At 39.2% G+C, this 25,337-nt stretch overlaps 1 long non-coding RNA gene across 1 annotated transcript in view; it reads left to right on the top strand.

Moving 5' to 3' along the window:
* The window catches only part of LOC133537594 (uncharacterized), a 247,693-nt gene that overhangs the window by 120,460 nt on the left and 101,896 nt on the right, over positions 1-25,337 (top strand). The window lies entirely within an intron of this gene.

Here is a 25,337-nt window from a genome sequence, read left to right as displayed (position 1 = left end):
CCAGTTTGTAATCATTATTAAAGGCTTGACCTCGGAGGCATCTCTGCCGCTGTTCACACCCCCTTTCCAGTCGTGATAACGCTGCATGACGCTCCTCTCAAGGCGACTCCTGTTACCCATCAGCGATGAGGCCGAGCCATTGTTTCATGCTGCTGTTGCGCCTCGGAGTGTGCCAAACATTTTTCTGCGCCCTCTCATTGGCATGGCGGCTTTTAGGTGCACCGGTGACGGTGCCTGCACAATGAATTCTGCATATAGTGATGTGCGACTCGATACTGAAATATCGATCTTTATGCTCTAATAGCGATCCTCATATCAAAGTATCAATGCCTTTGATACTTGAGGTCTGTGGTGTCTCAACTTTTTCCAACCAAAAATACTGATGTCAAAGTATGCAAATATTTATTAATATTTATTAAAAAAAATGCTAAAAGCAGATATTGGCAGCTTTATATTATAGGTGACGAAGAGTATTATTTTTAATTGATAGAACATTTCAGCTGAGATAGGCTCCAGCGCCCCCCCCACGACCCCGAAGGGAATAAGCGGTAAAAAATGGATAGATGGATGAGAAAATTTCATCAATGGTCCGATGACCATGGATGAAGTACTGGCTGTCCAGAGTCGGGACCCAGGATGTATATCCGTTGGGGACATCTCTACAATGCTGATCCGTCTCCGCTTAGGATGGTTTCCTGTGGACGGGACTCTCGCTGCTGTCTTGGATCCGCTTTAAACTGAACTCTCGCGGTTGTGTTGGAGCCACTATGGATTGAACTTTCACAGTATCATGTTAGAGCCGCTCGACATCCATTGCTTTCGGTCCCCTAGAGTGTGGGGGGGGGGGTTGCCCACATATGCGGTCCTCTCCAAGGTTCTCATAGTCATCATTGTCACTAGCGTCCCACTGGGTGTGAGTTTTCCTTGCCCTTATGTGGGTTCTTCCGAGAGTGTCGTAGTCCTACTGGTTTCTACAGTCCTTTGAGACATTTGTGATTTAGGGCCGTATAAATAAACATTGATTGATTGATTAAAAATTTCAGCTTTTCCTCATTACATACCATTTTGTTTGCTCTTTTTGCTTACATTTTACCATAGTTTTTTTTTTCCACATATAAAAATAGAATACGAATAATACAATAATTTTACTGCAAAAACACAGTGTGTCAATTATTCTTTCTGTACCAAAATTCTAAAGGCCTACTGAAACCCACTACTACCGACCACGCAGTCTGATAGTTTATACATCAATGAGGAAATATTAACATTGCAACACATGCCAATACGGCCTTTTTAGTTTACTAAATTGCAATTTTAAATTTTGCGCGAAGTATCCCGTTGAAAACATCAGTATGATGACGGGTGCGCATGACGTCTCGGGTTGTAGCGAACATTTTTTTTCCAGCCCGATCCCAGCTATAAGTAGTCTGCTTTAATCCCATAACTACACAATATTCTGGACATCTGTGTTGCTGAATATTTTGCAATTTGTTCAATTAATCATGGAGACGTCATATAAGAAGATGTAGATGGGAAGCGGTGTATTGCAGCTGCCTTTAGCAACACAAACACAGCCGGTGTTTCCTTGTTTACATTCCCGAAGGTGAAGCTTTACTATGGAACAGAGCGGTTAAGCGAACTTGGTTCCCGACCACATGTCAAATGGCAAGTTTCGGTCAGAAAATTGTGGTAATAAGTTGGCTCTTACCGTAGACGTGAGCGGAGCTTGCGTCGTTCCCCGTGCACCTGTCAAAGAAGCAGCTGCGTGGCTTCCCTCAGAGACACTGGCGTTCACCACAACCGTGGCCACACCCTTCCGACTTTCAAGTACGGCAGTATAATCTCACTACAACACTAGTAACACAATAAGCAGATAAGAGATTTTCCAGAATTATCCTAGTAAATGTGTCTAATAGCATCTGAATCGCTCCCACTGCCCAGTCTTTTTTTTTCTAGTACTTCACTCTAACTTTCCTCATCCACAAATCTTTCATCCTCGCTCAAATTAATGGGATAATCGTCGCTTTTTTTCGGTTTGAATCGCTCTCGCTGCTGGTGGCTATGATTGTAAACAATGTGAGGATGTGAGGAGCCCTACAACCCGTGACGTCACGCGCACATCGTCTGCTACTTCTGGTACAGGCAAGGCTTTTTTATTAGCGACCAAAAGTTGCGAACTTTATCGTCAATGTTCTCTACTAAACACTTTCAGCAAAAATATGGCAATATCGCGAAATGATCAAGTATGACACAGGACCTGCTATCCCTGTTTAAATAAGAAAATCTCATTTCAGGAGGCCTTTAATGTTCAAGTTACACATTAGACAGTGTTTAATATGGTTGTTGTAGTTTTTCCAATTGATTCATAAACAAATCAATTGGAAAAATAATATATTTAGATTTGAACTAGCTAAATTTGGTTAATATTCTAAGTATATTTTATTTTCATTAAAAGAGTGTCTAATACAAACCCAAAACCAGTGGAGTTGTCAAGTTGTGTAAATCATAAATAAAAACTGAATACAATGATTTGCAAGTTTTTTCAACTCATATTCAATTGAATACGCTACAAAAAAAAGATATTTAATGTTCGAACTGAGAAACTTTATTTTTTTTCAAAAAATCATCAACTTAGAATTTAATGGCAGCAACACATTGCAAAACAATTTGCACTTGGACCTTTTTAGCACTGTGTTACATGGCCTTTCCTTTTAACAACACTCACTAAATGTTTGGGAACTGAGGAGACCATTTTTTGATGCTTTTCAGGTGGAATTATTTCCCAATCTTGCTTGATGTACAGCTTGAGTTGTTCAACAGTCCGGGGTCTCCGATTGAATATAAATTGAAAAGGATTTGCAAATTTGCTTCCTCCCACCTCCAAAGACATGCACCTGGGGATAGCTTGATTGGCAAAACTAAATTGACCCTAGTGTGTGAGTGTGAATTTTGGCCCTGCGATAAGGTGGTGACTTGTCCAAGGTGTACGACGCCTTCCGCCTGAATGCAGCTAAGATAGGCTTCGGCACCCCCGCGACTCCAAAGGGGAGAGGCGGTAGAAAAATGGATGGATGGGATGTATTCTGTTTTTATGTACGATTTACACAACGTGCCAACTTCACAGGTTTTGGGTTTTGTGTAATAGATCAGGGGTGTCTAAACTTTCTCCACCTAGGGACGTATACTGAAAAGTCAAGAATGAAGGGCCATTTTGATATTTTTTTATTGAAAAAATTAAAAATGCTAAAAACAGATATTTATATTTATGTCAATTTAAGACTATCCTTTGTGTTAGAGGTGACTTATTTATTAGTTATTTGTTTTTTTCTTACATTTTGACTGTTGTTTTTGAAATATGTTATTTGAAAATACTCAACTTGTAAAATTTGAGCACACGTTAAGTCATGCTAAAATGTTTTGATACTTTGTTACAAGTATCGGAAAACAGCCTGAGTTTTTGCTTCGGATTATAAGAGAAAATTAATGGCATGGCACATCACTAATTAACACATTAGGAAAATTTGTTTTGACACCGGAAATTAGTTTGAAAAGTTTGACACAATTAATCACAATATTTTAATAAAAAAACTGGAACGATATGGCATCAGAGGGTTAGTCTTAAATTGGATAATAAATTATCTAATGAACAGGAAACAATACGTGAAGCTAGGCGAACACACTTCTACAATGCTAAATATTTCATGTGGTGTACCTCAGGGATCAATACTAGGACCTAAATTATTCAATCTCTATATAAATGACATTTGTAAAGTTACAAGAGATTTAAAGTTAGTATTATTTGCGGATGATACAACAGCCTTTTTTTCAGGAGAGAACACACAGTGGATAATACAAATAATAACAGAAGAAATGAACAAATTAAAAAAATGGTTTGACAAAAACAGACTATCATTGAATCTCAGTAAAACTAAAATAATGCTATTTGGTAACAGTAGAAAAGAAAGTCAAACACAAATACAAATAGACGGAATAGAAATTGAAAGAGTAAATGAAACCAAATTTCTAGGTATAATGATTGATGATAAATTGAACTGGAAATCTCATGTAAAAAATATACAACATAAAGTTGCAAGAAATACATCAATAATGAATAAAGCCAAATATGTTCTAGACCAAAAATCACTTTATATTCTCTATTGCTCGCTAGTGTTACCATATCTGAGTTACTGTGTAGAAATATGGGGAAATAATTACAAAACTACACTTCATTCACTAACAGTATTACAAAAAAGGTCAGTTAAAATAATACATAATGTTGGATATAGAGAACATATTTATTGAATCAAAGATACTGAAATTCCACAATATAGTGGAATTGCAAACAGCTAAGATTATACACAAAGCAAACTATAACCTGCTTCCCAAGAATATACAACAATTCTTCTCAACAAAAGAAGAGAAATATAATCTTAGAGAAAAATGTAATTTAAAACATTTGTATGCACGTACAACACTTAAATCTTCAGTATATCAGTATGTGGAATTAAATTATGGAATGGATTAAGCAAAGCAATCAAACAATGTACTAATATGATCCACTTCAAGAAACTCTTCAAACTGGAAGTGTTAACAAAGTACAAAAATGAAGAACCATGATAAACATTCTGATTTTACTCACTCATTCATTCTCAAAATAATCGGATTTATTTCATTGTATGGATTAAAATTTAAGCAATTATTTATTTATTTATTTGTATTGTGATTACTTATTACTTATGGAGTATACATTGTGAATACATTGAGAACAGGAAGTGAACAAAAGTTTTAGCAACTGTTATGTAAAGAAAAGGGGTAGGATTAAATAAGCTCTGCTTCTTCCTCCTCCTTTTCGAACATGTTGAAAAGAGAAACTGGAAATTGTGATGTATCATGTTGTATGCTTGCATGTTCGAAATAAACTCAAACTCAAACTCAAAGTTATCCTATGCAAAAGGTGGTATTTTACACCCCTTACTTTAAAGATTGTTAAAGTCCATTAGAATTATTTATGCAAAAGGCACAGCTTGGGGGGGATGTTGTACCAGGGTCCCAAGCTATTTTTTTCCCGCTATTTAAATATGTAACATTTAAAAGAAAAAATGTCATGAATGTCCAGGTAAAATTAATATAGCTGTGAAAGTTCAATAATAGGGTTGCTTGAAATGAATGACTGCAATGAGGTGGCGACTTGTCCAGGGTGTATCCCGACTTCAGCCTGAATGCAGCTGGAATAGCTTCCAGCAACCCCAAAAGGGATAAGAGGTAGAAAATGGATGGATGTCTAAGACACCTCTTATCAAAAATGCAAAATGGTTCGTTCCACCTGGATAGCGGCAAAACCACAGCAGCTTGAAACATTTCACTCAACACAGACGTCATATTGTCATCAATTCTCACCTTTCAGCATTCACACACGGCACTGGTATTTTGGAACAATAATGAAGTAATGGAAGAAAGATAAAGAGATTGTGACATGGCAGCATAGGCGAAAGGTATGTACAGTTATGTTCATAATAATAGCATTGTGTTTAAAAAGGTGAGTAAACCTCACGATTCTTCAAATAAATTGTATTTTAATGAACACAAATGCATTGGGGACACTGCACATTATGTTTCAGAGCCAGAAAATTGGAAAAAAAAAGTAATTCAATTTGATAATATTCAGCAGAAAGTCAAGAAATATAAAACGAAAAAATAGCAGTGTTGACATATTTATTTACAAAACTCAAATCAATCAATCAATGTTTATTTATATAGCCCCAAATCACAAATGTCTCAAATGACTGCACAAACCATTACGACTACGACATCCTTGGAAGAACCCACAAAAGGGCAAAGAAAACTCACACCCAGTGGGCAGGGAGAATTCACATCCAGTGGGACGCCAGTGACAATGCTGACTATGAGAAACCTTGGAGAGGACCTCAGATGTGGGCAACCCCCCCCTCTAGGGGACCGAAAGCAATGGATGTTGAGCGGGTCTAACATGATACTGTGAAAGTTCAATCCATAGTGGCTCCAACACAGCCGCGAGAGTTCAGTTCAAAGCGGATCCAAGACAGCAGCGAGAGTCCCGTCCACAGGAGACCATCTCAAGCGGAGGCGGATCGGCAGCGTAGAGATGTCCCCAATCGATACAGGCGAGCGGTCCATTCTAGGTCTCGACTCTGGACAGCCGGTACTTCATCCATGGTCATCGGACCAGACCCCCTCCACAAGGGAGGGGGGGACATAGGAGAAAGAAAAGAAGCGGCAGATCAACTGGTCTAAAAAGGAGGTCTATTTAAAGGCTAGAGTATACAGATGAGTTTTAAGGTGAGACTTAAATGCTTCTACTGAGGTAGCATCTCGAACTGTTACCGGGAGGGCATTCCAGAGTACTGGAGCCCCAAATATACTGTATAAACTAAGAAAGGCCTGCAGATTCAACTTTTATGAGAATCATTAACTACCACGGTTTCTGATAACTACTTACCATCTCTGGCACATGCAGTCCACCAGCTTCTGGCACCGGTCAACAGGTATTGCAGCCCAGGATAATTGTACTATGTTCCACAATTCCTCTGCATTTCTTGGTTTTGCCCCATGAACAGCATTTTAATGTCAGGCCACTCCATTACTTAAACTCTGTTTTGTCTGGAACCAGGATTTTGCTCACTTGCTGGTGTGTTTGAGGTCATTGTCTTATTGAAACATCCATTTCAAGGGCAATTCCTCTTTAACATACGGAAACATGACATTTTCCAGTATTCTGTTGTACCGTGTTTTACGGACTATAAGTTGTATTTTTTTTTTCATAGGTTGGCCAGGAGTGTGACTTATACTCAGGAGCGACTTATGTGTGAAATTATGAACATATTACCGTAAAATATCAAATAATATTATTTAACTCATTCACATAAGAGACTAGACGTATAAGATTTCATGGGATTTATCGATTAGGAGTGACAGATTGTTTGGTAAACTTATAGCATGTTCTATATGTTATATAATTATTTGAATGACTCTTACCATAATATGTTACGTTAACATACCAGGCACCTTCTCAGTTGGTTATTTATGCGTCATATAACGTACACTTATTCAGCCTGTTGTTCACAATTCTTTATTCATCCATCCATCCATCTTCTTCCGCTTATCCGAGGTCGGGTCGCGGGGGTAGCAGCCTAAGCAGGGAAGCCCAGACTTCCCTCTCCCAAGCCACTTCGTCTAGCTCTTCCCGGGGGATCCCGAGGCGTTCCCAGGCCAGCCGGAAGACATAGTCTTCCCAACGTTTCCTGGGTCTTCTCCGTGGCCTCCTACCGGTTGGACGTGCCCTAAACACCTCCTTCGGGAGGCGTTCGGGTGGCATCCTGACCAGATGCCCCAACCACCTCATCTGGCTCCTCTCGATGTGGAGGAGCAGTGGCTTTACTTTGAGCTCCTCCCGGATGGCAGAGCTTCTCACCCTATCTACAAGGGAGAACCCCACCACACGGCGGAGGAAACTCATTACGGCCGCTTGTACTCGTGATCTTATCCTTTCGGTCATGACCCAAAGCTCATGACCATAGGTGAGGATGGGAACGTAGATCGACCGGTAAATTGAGCGCTTTCCCTTCCGGCTCAGCTCCTTCTTCACCACAACGGATCGGTACAATGTCCGCATTACTGAAGACGCCGCACCGATCCGCCTGTCGATCTCACGATCCATTCTTCCCCCACTCGTGAACAAGACTCCTAAGTACTTGAACTCCCGGAGATGGCACTCCACCCTTTTCCGGGAGAGAACCATGGACTTGGATTTGGAGGTGCTGATTCTCATTTATTTTATTTATTTTAAATTGCCTTTCTAATGTCTACTCTTGGTTTTGGGTTTTATCAAATACATTCCCCCCAAAAATGGGACTTATACTCCAGTGTGACTTATATATGTTTTTTTCCTTCTTTATTATGCATATTCGGTAGGTGCGACTTATACCCCGGAGCGACTTATACTCCGAAAAATACGTTACTCAAACTGATCCATGATCCCTGGTATGCGATAAATAGAACCAACACCATAGTACGAGATATATCATGATGCTTGCACCACCATGCTTCCCCGTTTACACTGTGGACTGAGGCTTGAATTCAGTGTTTGCAGGACGTCTGACAAACTGTCTGTGGCCCTTGGACCCAAAAAGAACAATCCTACTTTCTTTTTAGGCCAGTCAATGTGTTCTTTGGCAAATTGTAACCGCAAGTCTTTTTTTTTTTTTTTTTTAACAATGGGACTTTGTTGGGGCTTTTTGCTTGGTAGCTTGCATATACATTGTCTGATTGTTACAGTACTCACAGGCAATCTTAGATCTTCTTTGATCTTCCCGGACCTGATCATTGGCTTAGCATTTGCCATTTTGGTTATTCTCCGATCCATTGGAATAGTCATTTTTCTTTTTCTTCCTCGCCTTTCTGGTTTTGGCTGCCATTTTAAAGCGTTTGATATAATTTTATTCTTTATAGGTTTTCCCACTTTTGTTAATGTTTTAATCAAAGAACGTTCTTCTTCTGAACAGTGTCTTTAACAACCCATTTTTACTCAAATTAGGGCTGTGCGATAAGCCTTTTTTTAATATCTCTGTATTTTTAGGCCATATCGCGATACACAAAATATATATATCGATATTTTGCCTTAGCCTTGAATGAACACTTGATATATATAATCACAGCAGTATGATGATTCTATGTGTCTACATTAAAACATTCTTCTTCATACTGCATTAATATATGCTCCTTTTAAACTTTCATGCAGAGAAGGAAACCACAACTAAGCCAATTGACCAAAACTGTATTTATTAAACAGTTATTAAGCCGTGGCACAAACATTCATGTCATTTCAAAACAGAAAGTGCAAGATTGTCAGATGCATTTTAAAACAAGCTATAAGTGCACTTTTGTGCATGATGTCACAAAGATGACATATCAAAACAACACTAAATTAAAGTGCACTTTTTGTACAGAACACCACTTCAATAGTTAAAAACAAATAATGTGCACTTTTGTGCATGATGTCACGCAATATATTTCAATAAGTGTCACATAAAAATGAGCTGCATATCAAATAGTATACAGTATGTCCTACGGTGTTGATGTGGAAATAGTTGCTTCGGCATTTTGTGGGTGTGGCACCGGACGGAGATGTTGACATGCAGAGTTTGAAGCACTCTTCATTCTCTAGCGGGTGACTTTTCAAATGATGCAACAAATTTGCAGTGCTTCCACCACATAAGTGTTCAACATATTCCTGCTTGAAGCCAAAATACCACCAGACGATGAACCCCGTGCTGTTTGACTTGGGAATTAATTTTTCCTCCATTCATTACCAGAGTCGCACCTTCTCTCTCTCGTATTACCACTCGCAACACACCATTAGCATCACAGCTAATGTTAGCATGTCACTACCGCTCTGCTCGGGGAGGCCGTGTGACGGTCTACGCGTGACACATGTAAGAAGGTGCGCTTGTTTTAAGTCTCTGTGAGAAGGAGAGACGAAAAAAAGAGTGAGAAACGCATGCAGTTTAATGCCCGCAGCTAAAAGCAACTGCATGAGGACGTATACTCGAATATCACAATATAGTCTTTTTCTATATCGCACAGAGTATATCGATATATCACCCAGCCCTAACTCGAATTATTGCATGGAATTGGTAAAAAACAGCTTTTTAAAAACACATGTAAAAATTAAATTTTTGTAACTTTTTTAAAGACAGGATTGTTTTTTTATTATTATTATTATTGTTTTTTTTAATATAAAAAAACCAGTTTTTCTTTTTGTTTTTTTAACAAAATAAACTTGCTGGAATATTCGGGGTGTAAAAAAATAGATTCTTAATCAATTTAGAACAAAAAAAAATATCAAAAATCAAATATTGTATTTTTATTTTTTTACACCCCTATTATTACAGCCAGTTTAAAAAAAAAAGAAAAGAAAACCAGCTTTTTATACAAACAAAACCAATTAAAATAAAAACATGTTAATCCTGTCTTTCAATCAATCAATGTTTACTTATATAGCCCTAAATCACTAGTGTCTCAAAGTAAAAAAAGTAAATTAAAAAAAAGAAGTTTTTCCATCTATCCATCCAATTTCTACCGCTTATCCCTTTCGGGTTGCGGGGGGTGCGCTGGAGCCTATATCAGCTACAATTGGGCGGAAGGCGGGGTACACCCTTAACAAGCCGCCACCTCATCACAGGGCCTACACAGATAGACAGACAACATTCATATGTTTTTAAAAAGCTGTTTTCTACCAAGTCCATGCTATAATTCCTTTTTTAGGGCATGTAAACATACCAAGTGTGTGTGTGTATGGGGTGCAGTCGTTGGGTTTAGGGTGGGAGTGGGGTGTGAGTCTTGTGTATGGGGGTCCTTTGCCCCTGGGCACAGTAGTGAATGACCACTATGATAGTGACTTGGCTTTACTCTTTGAAACACAAGTTTTGCGCACATTCATGACACATTACAATCATGTTGTTCTTTTTCTTTGACCCCTCTTTCTGTGGCAGCATCGGAGAAAGTTGTATATGTAAAGAAACTACGATGAGTTCAAGGAACGCTGAAATTAGTAGGACAAAACGGTGCATGCCAGATACTCTCATCAGTGAAGCATGTATAACATAAACAGTGGGATTTCTAACAATTAGGAAGGTTTGTGTCATGTTTGTTCTCGTCCAGAAAATATATTAAAGCAAAAATCTATTTTTTCTTCATATGTTTCCACTTTCACACAGCTCTGAAAGAGGTCCAGGGAGCCACTAGGGCGGCGCTAAGGAGCCCCGGGTTTCCGACCCCCACCTTAACATGCTACACATGTAATAGTAAAGAGCGAAATGGGCACACAAACAAAACTTTGGCCGTGCATGGGACCTCTATGGCAGATACAGTCTGGTGTGCCGTGGGAGATTATGTAATTTCACTTATTTGGGTTAAAAATATTTTTTGCCAACCAGTAAGTATAGTCTGCAAATTATGTGTTGTTGTTGAGTGTCGATGCTGTCTCGATCTCAGCAGAGTAACCATATCAGTAGGTGGCAGTCGGTAGCTAATTGCTTTGTTGATGTCGGAAAAAGCGGGAGGCAGCGTGTAGGTAAAAAAGTATTTAATTAAAAATCAACAAAAGGTGAGTGCCCCTAATAAAAGGCATTGAAGCTTAGGGAAGGCTATGCAAAACGAAACTAAAACTGAACTGGCTGCACAGTAAACAGAATGCTGGACGACAGCAAAGACTTACTGTGGATCAAAGACGGCGTCTACAAAGTACATCCAAACCAATTTGACAATCAGCAATGTCCCCACAAAAGGATTAAAAACAACTTAAATAGCGTTGATTGCTAAAACAAAGCAGGTGCTGGAAAAAGCGCTCAAAGAAAGACATGAAACTGCTACGCGAAAATACCAAAAAAAGACAAAAAGTCACTAAAATAGGAGTGCCAGACAAGAACTAAAACTACAATCAGGAAAGCAGCAAACAACTCAAAATAAGTGAGGGTGTGATGTGACAGGTGGTGACAGTACACCTACTTTGAGACAAGACCTATATTGATGCACGGTTTGCTTATGGTTTCAAGTCATATCCAACAATTGCGACAACGACTTTTTACCTTTAACTGAGTTCAGTTTTTTAATGATTTCTGCTGGTGGTGTGCCTCCGGATTTTTTCAACACAAAAAATTTAATTCAAGTACTCCCTAATCAGAGCAAAGCATTTTTGGTTGAAAAAAAGAGATAAAGAAGTAAAATACAGCACTATGTCATCAGTTTCTGATTTATTAAATCATATAACAGTGTGAAATATTGCTCATTTGTAGTGGTCTTTCTTGAACTATTCGGAAAAAAGTATATAAAAATAATTAAAAACTTTTTGAAAAATAAACAAGTGATTCAATTATAAATAGCGACTTCTACACATTGAAGTAGAGATGCGCAGATAGGCAATTATATCATCCGCATCCGCTACACCAAGGTCGTTATCCACCCGCCGTCCACCCGAACCAACATTTTATCAGGACCGTACCCGCCCGCCAACCGGCCGCTGAAATACATCAGAAATTGTCCGCTTTTACCACTCACAGAGCTATTTAAACCTGTTTCACAGAGTAATGTAGTCAATTGGAGTAGCTAACGTTCCCGCGACTAACCATTTGCGTTCATCCTGATTATAAGAATATGGGCGTGCTGTGAAGCCATTGCCTTAGACACCTTCAATAACATGTGCGAACCGATTGTTGGTCCGACAACATGTTGTGTGCAGCTTCAGCAAATACACGTTCAAGATTGAAAGGCATACTGGGTGATACAGAGTACACTGAAAGTTGTGATATAAACAACTTTAACACTTACTGATATGCGCCACGCTGTGAAGCCACACCCAACAAGATTGACAAACACATTTTGGGAAAACATCCTCACAGTAACACAACATAAACGCAACACAACAAATACCCATAATCCTTTGTATCCGTGACACTTCCTGAATATATTTTACACCCCTGCGCCCGCAACCCCGGGGGGGTGGCGGGATTTGCTGCTAGCGGGGTGTATAAAATAGTCAGGAAGTGTCATGAATACAAAGGATTATGGGTATTTGTTGTGTTGCGTTTATGTTGTGTTACTGTGAGGATGTTCTCCCAAAATGTGTTTGTCGTTTTTAAGTGGTTTGGCTTCACAGCGTGGCGCATAGTAGTAAGTGTTAAAGTTGTTTATATCACAACCATTAGTGTACTCTGTGTCACCCAGTATGCCTCGCAGTCGTGTGTGTGTTGCTGCAGAAGCCACACACAACATGATGCTGGACTGACAAACAGATCGTACGTGTTGTAGGCGATAAAGTCAATGGCTTCATAGCACCCCCTAATACTTATTATCTGGATGATTACCGGTAGTCATTCTAGAGAATATTAGCGTCCCCTATTGTCTTCTTCGCTTTGTGACACGGGTCTTAAACGGCTCTATGAATGGTAAAGAATACCGATCCCTGAACCATGTATATCAAATATTTCCGGATGGTTCAACCGCCACCCGCCCGAATCTAATTAAAATCTATTTTTTTGTCATGTCACCCACCCGACCCGCGGTTTATCCGCGGTATCCGCGGATGAGACCGCAAACCGCGCCATCTCTACATAGAAGTAATCATCAACTTAAAGTGCCCTCTTTGGGGATTGTAATAGAGATCCATCTGGATTCATGAACTTAATTCTAAACATTTCTTCACAAAAAAAGAAATCTTTAACATCAATATTTATGGAACATGTCCACAAAAAAATCTAGCTGTCAACACTGAATATTGCATTGTTGCATTTCTTTTCACGGTTTATGAACTTACATTCATATTTTGTTGAAGTATTATTCAATAAATATATTTTAAAAAAAGTTTTTGAATTTTTGCTATTTTTAGAATATTTTTTAATAATCTCACGTACCCCTTGGCATACCTTCAAGTACCCTCAGGGGTACGCGTACCCCCATTTGAGAACCACGGCTCTATGGGACTATTGCTGGTCATGGAAACACTGGTAACTGTATCCCATGCAACAGGCGACAGTTAAAGGCTGAACAACAGGTTGTTATTTTACTTTTTTTCTGATATGTGATGAAGGACGACTTTACTGGCACAGTTCACCCGACATGTCAAACCTGCTCCCTTGCGTCAAGATAAAATGCGGCCGTTCTCGCTTTTCCACAGCATTATTAGGCTAAACTCATTCGGAAATATCTGTATGCCTTTATTCAATAAGGAGGAAACCGACGAGCGATCATTTCCGGACGGGCATTGACACACCTGTATGTGTAGCGCTCGGCTGGCAAACAGTGCGGTCATAAAATAAACACTTGTGCACATCCTGCTGAGACGCCAGCAATGCGAGGTGATTACAATGATCAGAAGCACAATGCCCTCACGCTGCAGTTATGCTTAGCATCTACAAACAGATGTTAATGTGCCAATATGGCCTTTTTATTCCCCTTGCCCATGTGACGCTGTTGAGTCACCTCAAAACAAGATCAAGAGTAATATCAGGCCATCATTGGGTGGGAGGGGTCTCCTCCATTCACCAGGTGTGCTCGATAACCCTTCATTAAAGATTCCTCTCGCTCTACGACGGCAAACGACCTGCAGCGCTTTACTTAATAATCAATCTGCGCAATAACTCACCGGATTTTATTGGCGTCGCATGACGCGCGAACACGCAGACGGGGGTTTTAAACGCTGACATTCCCTGCAACAATGTTTGGCTCCGGTTGCACGGGCAATAAATCTCGGCTGCACCTTCGTGTCAGATAGGCCGGTTGGAAGCTACGCAGTCGTAATTGCATAGTTTTGCCATGAAGAATGATTTTTTTTTTTTCAATGTACGATGTTTACAGTCGTCCTCGTTTCTGATGCAAGCAAATGACACGCTCGCTTTGTTGTGTTTTTAGCTATCCGGCCCTTTTTAACGGAATATTACCATATTTTCCGGCGTTTTTTAAGCCGCACCCACCAAATTTTACAAGAAATAATTATGTTTATATATATATATACTATATTGCCAAAAGTATTTGGCCACCTGCCTTGACTCACATTTAAACTTGAAGTGCCATCCCATTCCTAACCCATAGGGTTCAGTATGATGTCAGTCCACCCTTTGCAGCTATTATAGCTTCAACTCTTCTGGGAGGGCTGTCCACAAGGTTACGGAGTGTGTTTATAGGAATTTTTGACCATTCTTCCCAAACTGCATTGGTGAGGTCACGCACGGATGTTGGTCAAGAAGGCCTGGCTCTCAGTCTTCGTTCTAATTCATCCCAAAAATCTTCTTTCGGGTTCAGGTCAGGACTCTGTGCAAGCCAGTCAAGTTCATCCACACCAGACTTTGTGGACCTTGCTCTGTGCAAGCCGCAGGGTTCAAAGCGTGGGAAAGAAGTAGCAGCTTATAGTCTGAAAAATACAGTAAATTTCATGCAATGTCATTATTTATTGTCATGGTCGTACAGCAAAAGCTTTTGGTTCATGTCTTAAAGCAGTGTTTCTCAACCATAAGGCCGGGGCCTATTGTGGGGCCAAGAGGGCCACCAAAATGTATTTGTTTTTCAACTGTGGTCCTTGTGGGCCGCAGTGGTTGTCAGTTGTAATACAATATTTCACCACTTGTGGCAGTAATGACAATATCAATTGACAATATTTTCATTCGCACTTAAATTTTTGGACAGTATAGTTTAAAAACATATGTATTATTATTATCATTTCAGCAATGCGTAATTGTATGTACATTTATGTTTCTTGGAGTTTTTATGAGTCCCTTTTTGCAGAATATTGGATTGGTAATTCATTTCGTAATCAGCCTGACCTAAGCCTTAATAACAATTGTGGCAGTCGCTTCCTAGCACCTCCACGTGCAGGGTTTTAACAAGGTTTTAATAATCAATTGTTGTAACAAAGTCTTTCTCCAGCACAACGTGACTTTTTAGTCACGTCCGTATCCTCTCTCTCTCTCTGCTCCCGGCTGCTTACTGTTAAAGACAACAGATGATTATATTATCACGTACCACCTGTGAAATATAATCACCTGTCAGCTGTGTCTTGCCGTCAGTACATGCCCCGCCCCTATCCAATGGTGCGCCTCCCTCAAACCCATCGACAGAGGCGGTGACCTTTGCTCCTGCAGGCACTCTGATCACACTCTCCCTCCACAAGAATATATGTGATTAATACATGGTTTCACAGCATTTGACTTGGTTAATCCTGTTAAAGGGGAACATTATCACAATTTCAAAAGGGTTAAAAACAATAAAAATCAGTTCCCAGTGGCTTGTTTTATTTTTCGAAGTTTTTTTCAAAATTTCACGCCTCCCGGAATATCCCTAGAAAATGCTTTAAAGTTCTTGATTTTCGCTATTTGCGATGCGATTGTCCATTTCCTTGTGACATCATACAGGGCTGCCAATACAAACAACATCGTGGTTACCACAGCAAGATATAGCGACATTAGCTCGGATTCAGACTCGGATTTCAGCGGCTTAAGCGATTCAACAGATTACGCATGTATTGAAACAGATGGTCGGAGTATGGAGGCAGATAGCAAAAACGAAATTGAAGAAGAAATTGAAGCTATTGAGCGAATAGCTATTGACGTTATTCGCCCATAGCATGGTTGTACCTAATGAAGTGGCCATAGCATGGCTGCCTTATTAGCATCGCCGGTAAAATGTGCAGACCAAACGGTCAGGACTTTCGCATCTTGTGACACTGGAGCAACTTAAATCCGTCGATTGGTAAGTGTTTGTTTCGCATGAAATGTGGGTATCTAGTTTCAAATGTACATACAGCTAGCATAAATAGCATGTTAGCATCGATTAGCGTAGCATGTTAGCATAGATAAACTGTCAGTCATGCCGTGACCAAATATGTCTGATTAGCACATAAGTCAACAACATCAACAAAACTCACCTTTGTGATTTCGTTGACTTAATCGTTGGAAATGCATCTGCAGGTTATCCATACATCTCTGTGCCATGTCTGTCTTTGCAGCGCCGGTCAAATGTGAAGACACTGGCACATTCAATGGGGGTCTGGCGGCAGATTTCTTGCCAGTGGTGCAACTTGAATCCCTCCCCGTTAGTGTTGTTACACCCTCCGACAACACACCGACGAGGCACGATGTCTCCAAGGTTCCAGAAAATAGTCGAAAAAACAGAAAATAACAGAGCTGAGATCCGGTGTGTGTAATGTGAAAATGAAAATGGCGGGTGTGTTACCTCGGTGACATCCCGTTCTGACGTCATCGCTAAAAGACCGATAAACAGAAAGGCGTTTATTTTGCCAAAATTCACCCATTTAGAGTTCGGAAATCGGTTAAAAAAATACATGGTCTTTTTTCTGCAACATCAAGGTATATATTGACGCTTGCATAGTTTTGGTGATAATGTTCCCCTTTAAACTGTTAATAAGTTAGATATAATTACCGATTATGATTACAAAATCAAGAGTACGATGACTAATTTTGCAATGGAAAAGTTGGGCCCCAGGGTCAAAAAGGTGAAGAACCCCTTTTCTAAAGCATGGTCACCTTTGACACATCAAATCTACATAAATTGTGAATGAACTATTACAGTACAAAGTGATGATGTCATCCAGCATTGCAGGTCACATCTTTTTACAGAAAAGTATACATTCTGTCTGTCATTAACTCTTTGTATTTTAGCAATAGAGACTCTTGTATTTCCTGTCGATTAGGGATTAAGGGACTCCAATTTTTGACATTTTATTCTTGACTTTTTGCAATTCTTGACTTTCAACACATTTGTTGTATATCTTTTGTTTTATATCGGCGCTGTAGTCTAATGTTTGTGCATGTTTGGCTCCCGGGAGGCACAAAATCCAGATCTAGAACCAGAAGCCCACAAAAAAGCACAACAAAAGTCACGAAAGTGGCAAAAAAAACACGTGAAAACAAGAGGGAAACACCAGGAACACAAAACGATGAGCACAGAGCTCTACAGCGTCACCATCTTAGGAAAAAAAAAAAAAAGTTTATTATTATTTCTCATCTTTTGAGCAATCGAAAGAGGGTTGCAATTGTGAGAATGCTTTGTGTTCCGAAAACTGCACACCGGCTGAAATTAAAATAAAAAAAATGGATAGCAAACGAAACCATAACAAATTAACGTTTGAAAAGATAGTCGCTGCAATGGCATGTAAAACTGGGTGCCTTTGATTACCACCAAGGTAATAATTTGTGTAATTTACAACAAAATATGTTTATACAGTGTAACCTGCCCATAGTCATATTAGTTTCACATGAAAATGATGTAATATTTGGTGTGCATACTTTTACATTTAAACATGCCAGCAATCACAAAGGATACAAAAGACTTTGACTCTTGTTTGATTACTCAATTTATTATTACAACACAGTCCCTCACCGTCCCCGCCCTTCCGGGGCCAGTGTTTTGCAACCGGCGGCTGCTGCTGCTGATCCCCGCCGTTTTTATAGCAAAATGATTGCTTACATCAGGGGTGTCCAAAGTGCGGCCTCGGGGCCATTTGCGGCGTGCAAGTCATTCTTTTAGCGGCTCTTCGGCACGTTCTATAAATACAATTAAACAAATTTAAAAACATAAAAAGTGGTATAAAGAGTAAACAGGTGAAATGTAACAATAAAATGTTAAAATGTTTACTCTAATAACGCCAAAGATGCAATGCAGGCTGTTTTTTTTCTTTAAAAAATAATAAGCCAAATGATTGCTTACATCAGCGGTGTCCAAAGTGCGGCCTCGGGGCCATTTGCGGCGTGCAAGTCATTCTTTTAGCGGCCCTTCGGCACGTTCTATAAATACAATTAAACCAATTTAAAAACAAAAAAAGTGGTATAAAGAGTAAACAGGTGAAATGTAACAATAAAATGTTAAAATGTTTACTCTAATAACGCCAAAGATGCAATGCAGGCTGTTTTTTTCTTTAAAAAATAATAAGCCAAATGATTGCTTACATCAGTGGTGTCCAAAGTGCGGCCTCGGTGCCATTTGCGGCGCGGAAGTCATTATTTTAACGGCCCTACGGCACGTTCTATAAATACAATTAAACAAATTTAAAAACATAAAAAGTGGTATAAAAGAGTAAACAGGTGAAATGTGACAATAAAATGTAGTAATGTATACTCTACGCCAAAGCTGCCATGCAGGCTGTTTTTTTCTTAAAAAAATAATAATGAATCGAAATCAATGTCATTGTGAATTACTGACCTATTCAAGGCTCCATTTACGTCACATTCAATATTCCACTTTAAGATAATCTTTGGGAAAAATGTTGCATATTTTGTGTTTGACATATGAAAAACTAAGCTTTTTTTTTTTTGCTTTTTTTTTTTAAGGAAAAGCCTAAAACGAATAAACAAAAAATATAAACAAAAATAAAACTTAGAATTGACGGATAGATCTGAAGATGATCTCGAGATTATTATTTTTAAAGTAAAAAACATAAAAAAAATAAATATATATATATATATATATATATATATTTAACACTTTAGAGAGTAGAACCATTTTGGATTCCCAATCATTTTAGTGTAATTTTTTATTTTTTTTTAAATACCATTGCCCCCCCAAAAAAACAATTAAAATCAATGTTGTTATGAGTTATTGACCTTTTTAAGGCTCCAATTATCATATAATCTTAAAAATTCCACCTAAAAATGTTATTGGGTGAAAAATTGCATATTTTCAGTTTTTTTCCATCAAAAAATGGGTTTTATTTGACAAAAAGAGCATTTTTTAAAATTATTATTATATTGACAGCTAGACCTAATGTTGATCTAGAGATTTAAACCTTGAATAATAATGGAAATATTATTACTAAATAATGACACATTTTTTATATATTTTTTTGACCAAAACCCTTTGGAATCCCTGTGATCAAGCCTGAGTGGAGGCCTAAATGTATATTTCTTATACATATATTAGGTTTTGAAATAAAACATATCAAAATGACCCCGACTGGCTTTGATATTTTTAGTGTGCGGCCCTCAGTGGAAAAAGTTTGGACACCCCTGGCCTACATAAATTAATACACATCCTCTGAAATATTAATATGAATATGTAGCATTAAATCCCTTGGCGAAAAAGTACATTTTTTTGGCCTTGCCTTGATCTTTTTAAATTGCTGAAATCAAATGTTGGCAACGGCCAAAAGACCAACTTTATGTTTGGCCAAACTATCAACAGCATGTGGAAATGTCGGCCGTGAAGTTTCCACATTTAGCTCACTCTTGATACATCTCAACTTTGCCCAAAAAAATGTTTTACACCAGGTTTTTTGCGTGTACGCGTGCTTAATACAGTGTTTTTGTACAGGTGTTTTAGACAAGTACCAAAATTATTTCGATACGTTTTGTTACTTTTCTAAATAAAGGGGACCACAAAAAAAATGTATTATTGGCTTTATTTGAACAAAACATCTTAGGGTACATTAAACATATGTTTCTTATTGCAAGTTTGTCCTTAAATAAAAGAGTGAACATACAAAACAACGTGTCTTTTACAAACCCCGTTTCCATATGAGTTGGGAAATTGTGTTAGATGTAAATATAAACTGAATGCAATGATTTGCGAATCCTTTTCAACCCATATGCAATTGAATGCACTACAAAGACAAGATATTTGATGTTCAAACTCATAAAATGTATTTTTTTTGCAAATAATAATTAACTTAGAATTTCATGGCTCCAACACGTGCCAAAGTAGTTGGGAAAGGGCATGTTCACCACTGTGTTGCATCACCTTTTCTTTTAAAAACACTCAATAAATGTTTTGGGAACAGAGGAAACTAATTCTTGAGCTTTGAAAGTGGAAATATTTCCCATTCTTGTTTTATGTAGAGCTTCAGTCGTTCAACAGTCCGGGGTCTCCACTGTAGTATTTTACGCTTCATAATGCGCCGCACATTTTTGATGGGAGACAGGTCTGGACTGCAGGCGGGCCAGGAAGGTACCCGCACTCTTTTTTTACGAAGCCACGCTGTTGTAACACTTGTCTTGCTGAAAAAAGCAGGGGCGTCCATGATAACGTTGCTTGGATGACAACATATGTTGCTCCAAAACCTGTATGGACCATTCAGCATTAATGGTGCCTTCACAGATGTGTAAGTTACCCATGCCTTGGGCACTAATACACCCCCATACCATCACAAATGCTGGCTTTTGAACTTTGCGCTTTAACAATCTGAATGGTTATTTTCCTCTTTGTACCGGAGGACACCACGTCATCTGTTTCCAAATATAATTTGAAATGTGGACTCGTCAGACCAGAGAACACCTTTTCACTTTGCATCAGTCCATCTTAAGTGAGCTCGGGCCCAGCCTAGCTGGCGGCCTTTTTGGGATGTTGTTGATAAATGGATTTGGCTTTGCATAGTAGAGTTTTAAATTGCACTTACGGATGTAGCGACCAACTGTAGTTACTGACAGTGGTTTTATGAAGTGTTCCTGAGCCCATGTGGTGATATCCTTTACACACTGATGTCGTTTTTTGATGCAGTACCGCCTGAGGGATCAACTGTAATATCATCGCTTACGTGCAGTGATTTCTCCAGATTCTCTGAACTTTTTGATGACTTTACGGACCGCAGATAGAAAAATCCCTAAATTCCTTGCAATAACTTGTTGAGAAATGTTGTTCTAAAACTGTTTGACAATTTGCTAACAAAGTGGTGACCCTCACCCCATCCTTGTTTGTATATTACTTAGCATTTCACGGAAGCTGCTTTTATATCCAATCATGGCACCCACCTGTTCTCAATTAGCCTGCACACCTGTGGGATGTTCCATATGAGTGTTTGATGAGCATTCCTCAACTTTATCAGTATTTATTGCCACCTTTCCCAACTTCTCTGTCACGTGTTGCTGGCATTAAATTCTAAAGTAAATTATTATTTGCAAAAACGTTTTTTTTTTATCAGTTTGGACATCAAATATGTTGTCTTTGTAGCATATTCAACTGAATATGGGTTGAAAATGATTTGCAAATCATTGTATTCCGTTTATATTTACATCTAACACAATATCCCAACTCATATGGAAACGGGGTTTGTTTTAGTAAGTAAACAAAGAAGGGCTCCTAATTTAGCTGCTGACGTATGCAGTAACATAATGTGTCAATTTCTATTCAATTATTTTGTTAACATTATTAAGTGATAGAAAATTAATTAAACTACTCGTTCATTTACTGTTAATATCTACTTACTTTCTCTTTTAACATGTTCTATCTACACTTCCGTTAAAATGTAATAATCACTTATTTTTCTGTTGTTTGATACTTTACATTAGTTTTGGATGACACCACAAATGTGGGTATCAATCCGATACCAGGTCATTACAGGATAATACATTGGTCATATTCAAAGTTCTCATGTGTCCAGGGACATATTTCCTGCGTTCATAAACATAATATAAAAAAATGATATAAGATGTTGTGAAGCCCAAAAAATGTACGTAATCATAGTAATATCGACAGATGCACTACTGTACTTGGTATCATTACAGTGGATGTCAGGTGAAGATCCACCAATGGCGTTTGTTTACGTTTTGACGCAGGTGAACTACGGTGTGTAGTGAAGCATGTTTAGCTATCCCTCGTCCTGCAGGGATGATACTTGTATGGAACTTACTTTATTTGTCGCCATGGAGGCGAGGATTTGTCATTTAGAAGTAGCTAAAACACTGCCGACTGAGGCTGGACGTTAGCCTCTAGCTAGCTATCCATGTCTTAAAGCATATATTCCGGTGGGCGTTTCAGTGTTATAACTTCACCTTAATTGCTAGTTTTTAAGCCAAAATGCGTCTGTTTTCCCTTTTCTGTGCACACACTGTGTCTGTTTGTAAGTACTCCGTGATTGTGCACTGCCGAACATGCTCGTCTGCTCGTAAACCAGCAACGACGGGGGAGCTGGGGGTGGCGAAACAATACTTTTCAGAGGCGGTATAGTCCCGAATATAATTCATTAGTATTGCGGTACTATACTAATTTTGGTATACCGTACAACCCTAGTGTACGGAGTTGTAAAGACAAGCAGTCCTGTCATAAATTGTTTGTGAGTCAGTAAATTATATATGTCGGCCCAAATTGATTTGTGGTGCCACTTACATGAATGTACGGGAAACAGCTGACTCGCCAAAGCGTGATCACCAAAATGATCCAATGGAAGCTCACGAGACAAACATGTTCTGATTGTTTAGTACAAGATTTGGCATTCAAACTTTTGCACACTTCATGCCAATTCAAAGTGAAAAGGATATGATTTAATGCGCCATCGCAGCTATTCTCTAGAATCACAGTAAAGACACAACAGGCTCTCTAGGGGTTAAGCGGACAGGGTGCTGACAGATCTAAACAGATGCCAAAGCCCCTCCGCCTACCCCCATTCAGTCGACTCCTTTTTTTTTTTTTTCTAAGTCCTCGTTTTGTTGACTTGTTTATTTTTGGTTTCCACACAATCAAGAGCCTATCGAGCGTGTAAAGGAATCGCAGAGTAGACATAATATGGTGGTGGCAATTGAACGACAGGGGTACCATGGGACGAGACCCACCCCCCGCCCCCCTAAGCCCCCGAGCTGAATGCCAAGAATGGCTCGCGGGAGTGAAGGGTCCCAGCGGCACGAGCCGCCGACACTTAACAAGCGCCTTGCAGTTGTCCTCGGCCTTGACCCCGTCTCGTCTCAAGGCGTGTACGCAGCAAAAGCCTCAGGGATGTGATCGGGTTTATTATGGTGTACAGGACTTATGTCCCTGAAGTGTTGTCTTTTTGGAGACATGTGGTTTTCTAGGGTTGTACGGTATACCGGTATTGGTATAGTACCGCGATACTAATGAATCATATTCGGTACTACACCGCCTCTGAAAAGTACTGGTCCCACACCACCCCTGTACCTGAATGTAAACAAACGCCATTGGTGGAGCTACACCTAACTGTAATGATACCAACTACAATAGCGTATCTAGTCGATTTTACGATGATTACGTTAATATTTTTTGGCATTACATCTTCTTTCATTTAAAAAAAAATCATATTATGTTTATAAACTCAGGAAAAATGTCCCTGGACACATGAGGACATTGTGTCGTTGCTGGTTTACGAGCAGACGAGCATGTTCGGCAGCGCACAATCACAGAGTACTTACAAGCAGACACAGTGTGTAGACGGAAAAGGGAGAACGGATGCATTTTGGCCTAAAAACTAACGATAAAAGTGAAGTAAAACACTGAAACACCTTCAGAAAGAGATGCTGTAAGACATGGCTGGCTAGCTAGCGGCTAAAGTTCAGCTGGTCTCCATGGCGACAAATAAAATGAGTTTCTTACAAGTATCATCCCTGCAAAATGAGGAATAGCTAAACATGCTTCACTACACACCGTAGCTCACCGGTGTCAAAATGTAAACAAACGACACTGGTGGATCTATACCTAACATCAACTGTAATGATACCAAAAGTACAGGTGCGTATCTAGTCGATACTACAATTATTACGTCGGTGTTTTTTGGCATCACATCTTCTTTCGTTTTGTTTTTTTAATTTATATTATGTTTATAAACACAATAAATATGTCCCTGGACACATGAGGACTTTGAATATGACCAATGTATGATCCTGTAACTACTTGGTATCGGATTGATACCCACATATGTGGTATCATCCAAAACTAATGTAAAGCATCCAAGCGACAGAAGAAGAAGAATTAGTGATTATTACATTTTAACAGAAGTGCAGACAGAACATGTTATAAGAGAAATTAAACAGTAAATGAACAAGTAGATTGATAATTAATTTTCTACCACTCGTCCTTAATAATTTGGACAAAATAATAGAATGGGAAATGACAACATGTTACTGGATATATCAGCACCTAAATTAGGAGCTTTTGTTTGCTTACTTAATACTAAAAGACAAGTTGTCTAGTATGTTTACTATTTTATTTAAGGACAAGCTTGCAATAAGAAACATATGTTTAATGTACCCTAAGATTTGTGTTCAAATAAAGCCAATAATGCCATTTTTTTGTGGTCCCCTTTATTTAGAAAAGTATCCAAAAGCACCAAAAAGTATCAAAGTAATTTTGGTAACGGTACCAAAATATTGATATCGGGACAACACAAAGTCGCTAAATTTTCTTTTTCTTCTATGTCCCACTCTCCTTTGTGGAGGGAGTCCGGTCCGATCCGGTGGCCATGTACTGCTCGCCTGTGTATCGGCTGGGGACATCTCTGCGCTGCTGATCAGCCTCCGCTTGGGATGGTTTCCTGCTGGCTCCGCTGTGAACGGGACTCTCGCTGCTGTGTTGGATCCGCTTTGGACTGGACTCTCGCGACTGTGTTGGATCCATTATGGATTGATCTTTCACAGTATCATGTTCTCATATGTTCTCATAGTCATCAGTATCATCAGTATCACAGTATCATGTTCTCATAGTCATCATTGTCACCGACGTCCCACTGGGTCATTATCGTCACCGGTGTCGCACTGGGTGTGAGTTTTCCTTGCCCTTATGTGGGCCTACCGAGGATGTTTGTGCAGCCCTTTGAGACACTAGTGATTTAGGGCTATATAAGTAAACATTGATTGATTGATTGATTGACTAAATAGGCTTTGTGCTGAGTAACAAAACACATTCTGACCACTGGGGGTGCTGCAGGACGGGAATCGGTAGGCTGGCGTTTTCATGCAGGAGAATAACCTATAAAAGCAACAGCATCATGACAAGTTCTTTTCTGCACCATCTCTAAAATGTGCTTGTTTCAAAGCGTGTGATCCACCTAGTTTTGTTTTGAAACTCTCCAACTGTTACGTGCC

Source organism: Nerophis ophidion, linkage group LG18 (genome assembly GCF_033978795.1).
Source record: "Nerophis ophidion isolate RoL-2023_Sa linkage group LG18, RoL_Noph_v1.0, whole genome shotgun sequence".
In the NCBI taxonomy this organism is placed as follows: Eukaryota; Metazoa; Chordata; class Actinopteri; order Syngnathiformes; family Syngnathidae; genus Nerophis; species Nerophis ophidion.
Note: the sequence above shows the minus strand (reverse complement) of the source record. Positions and strands in the feature narration are given on the sequence as shown.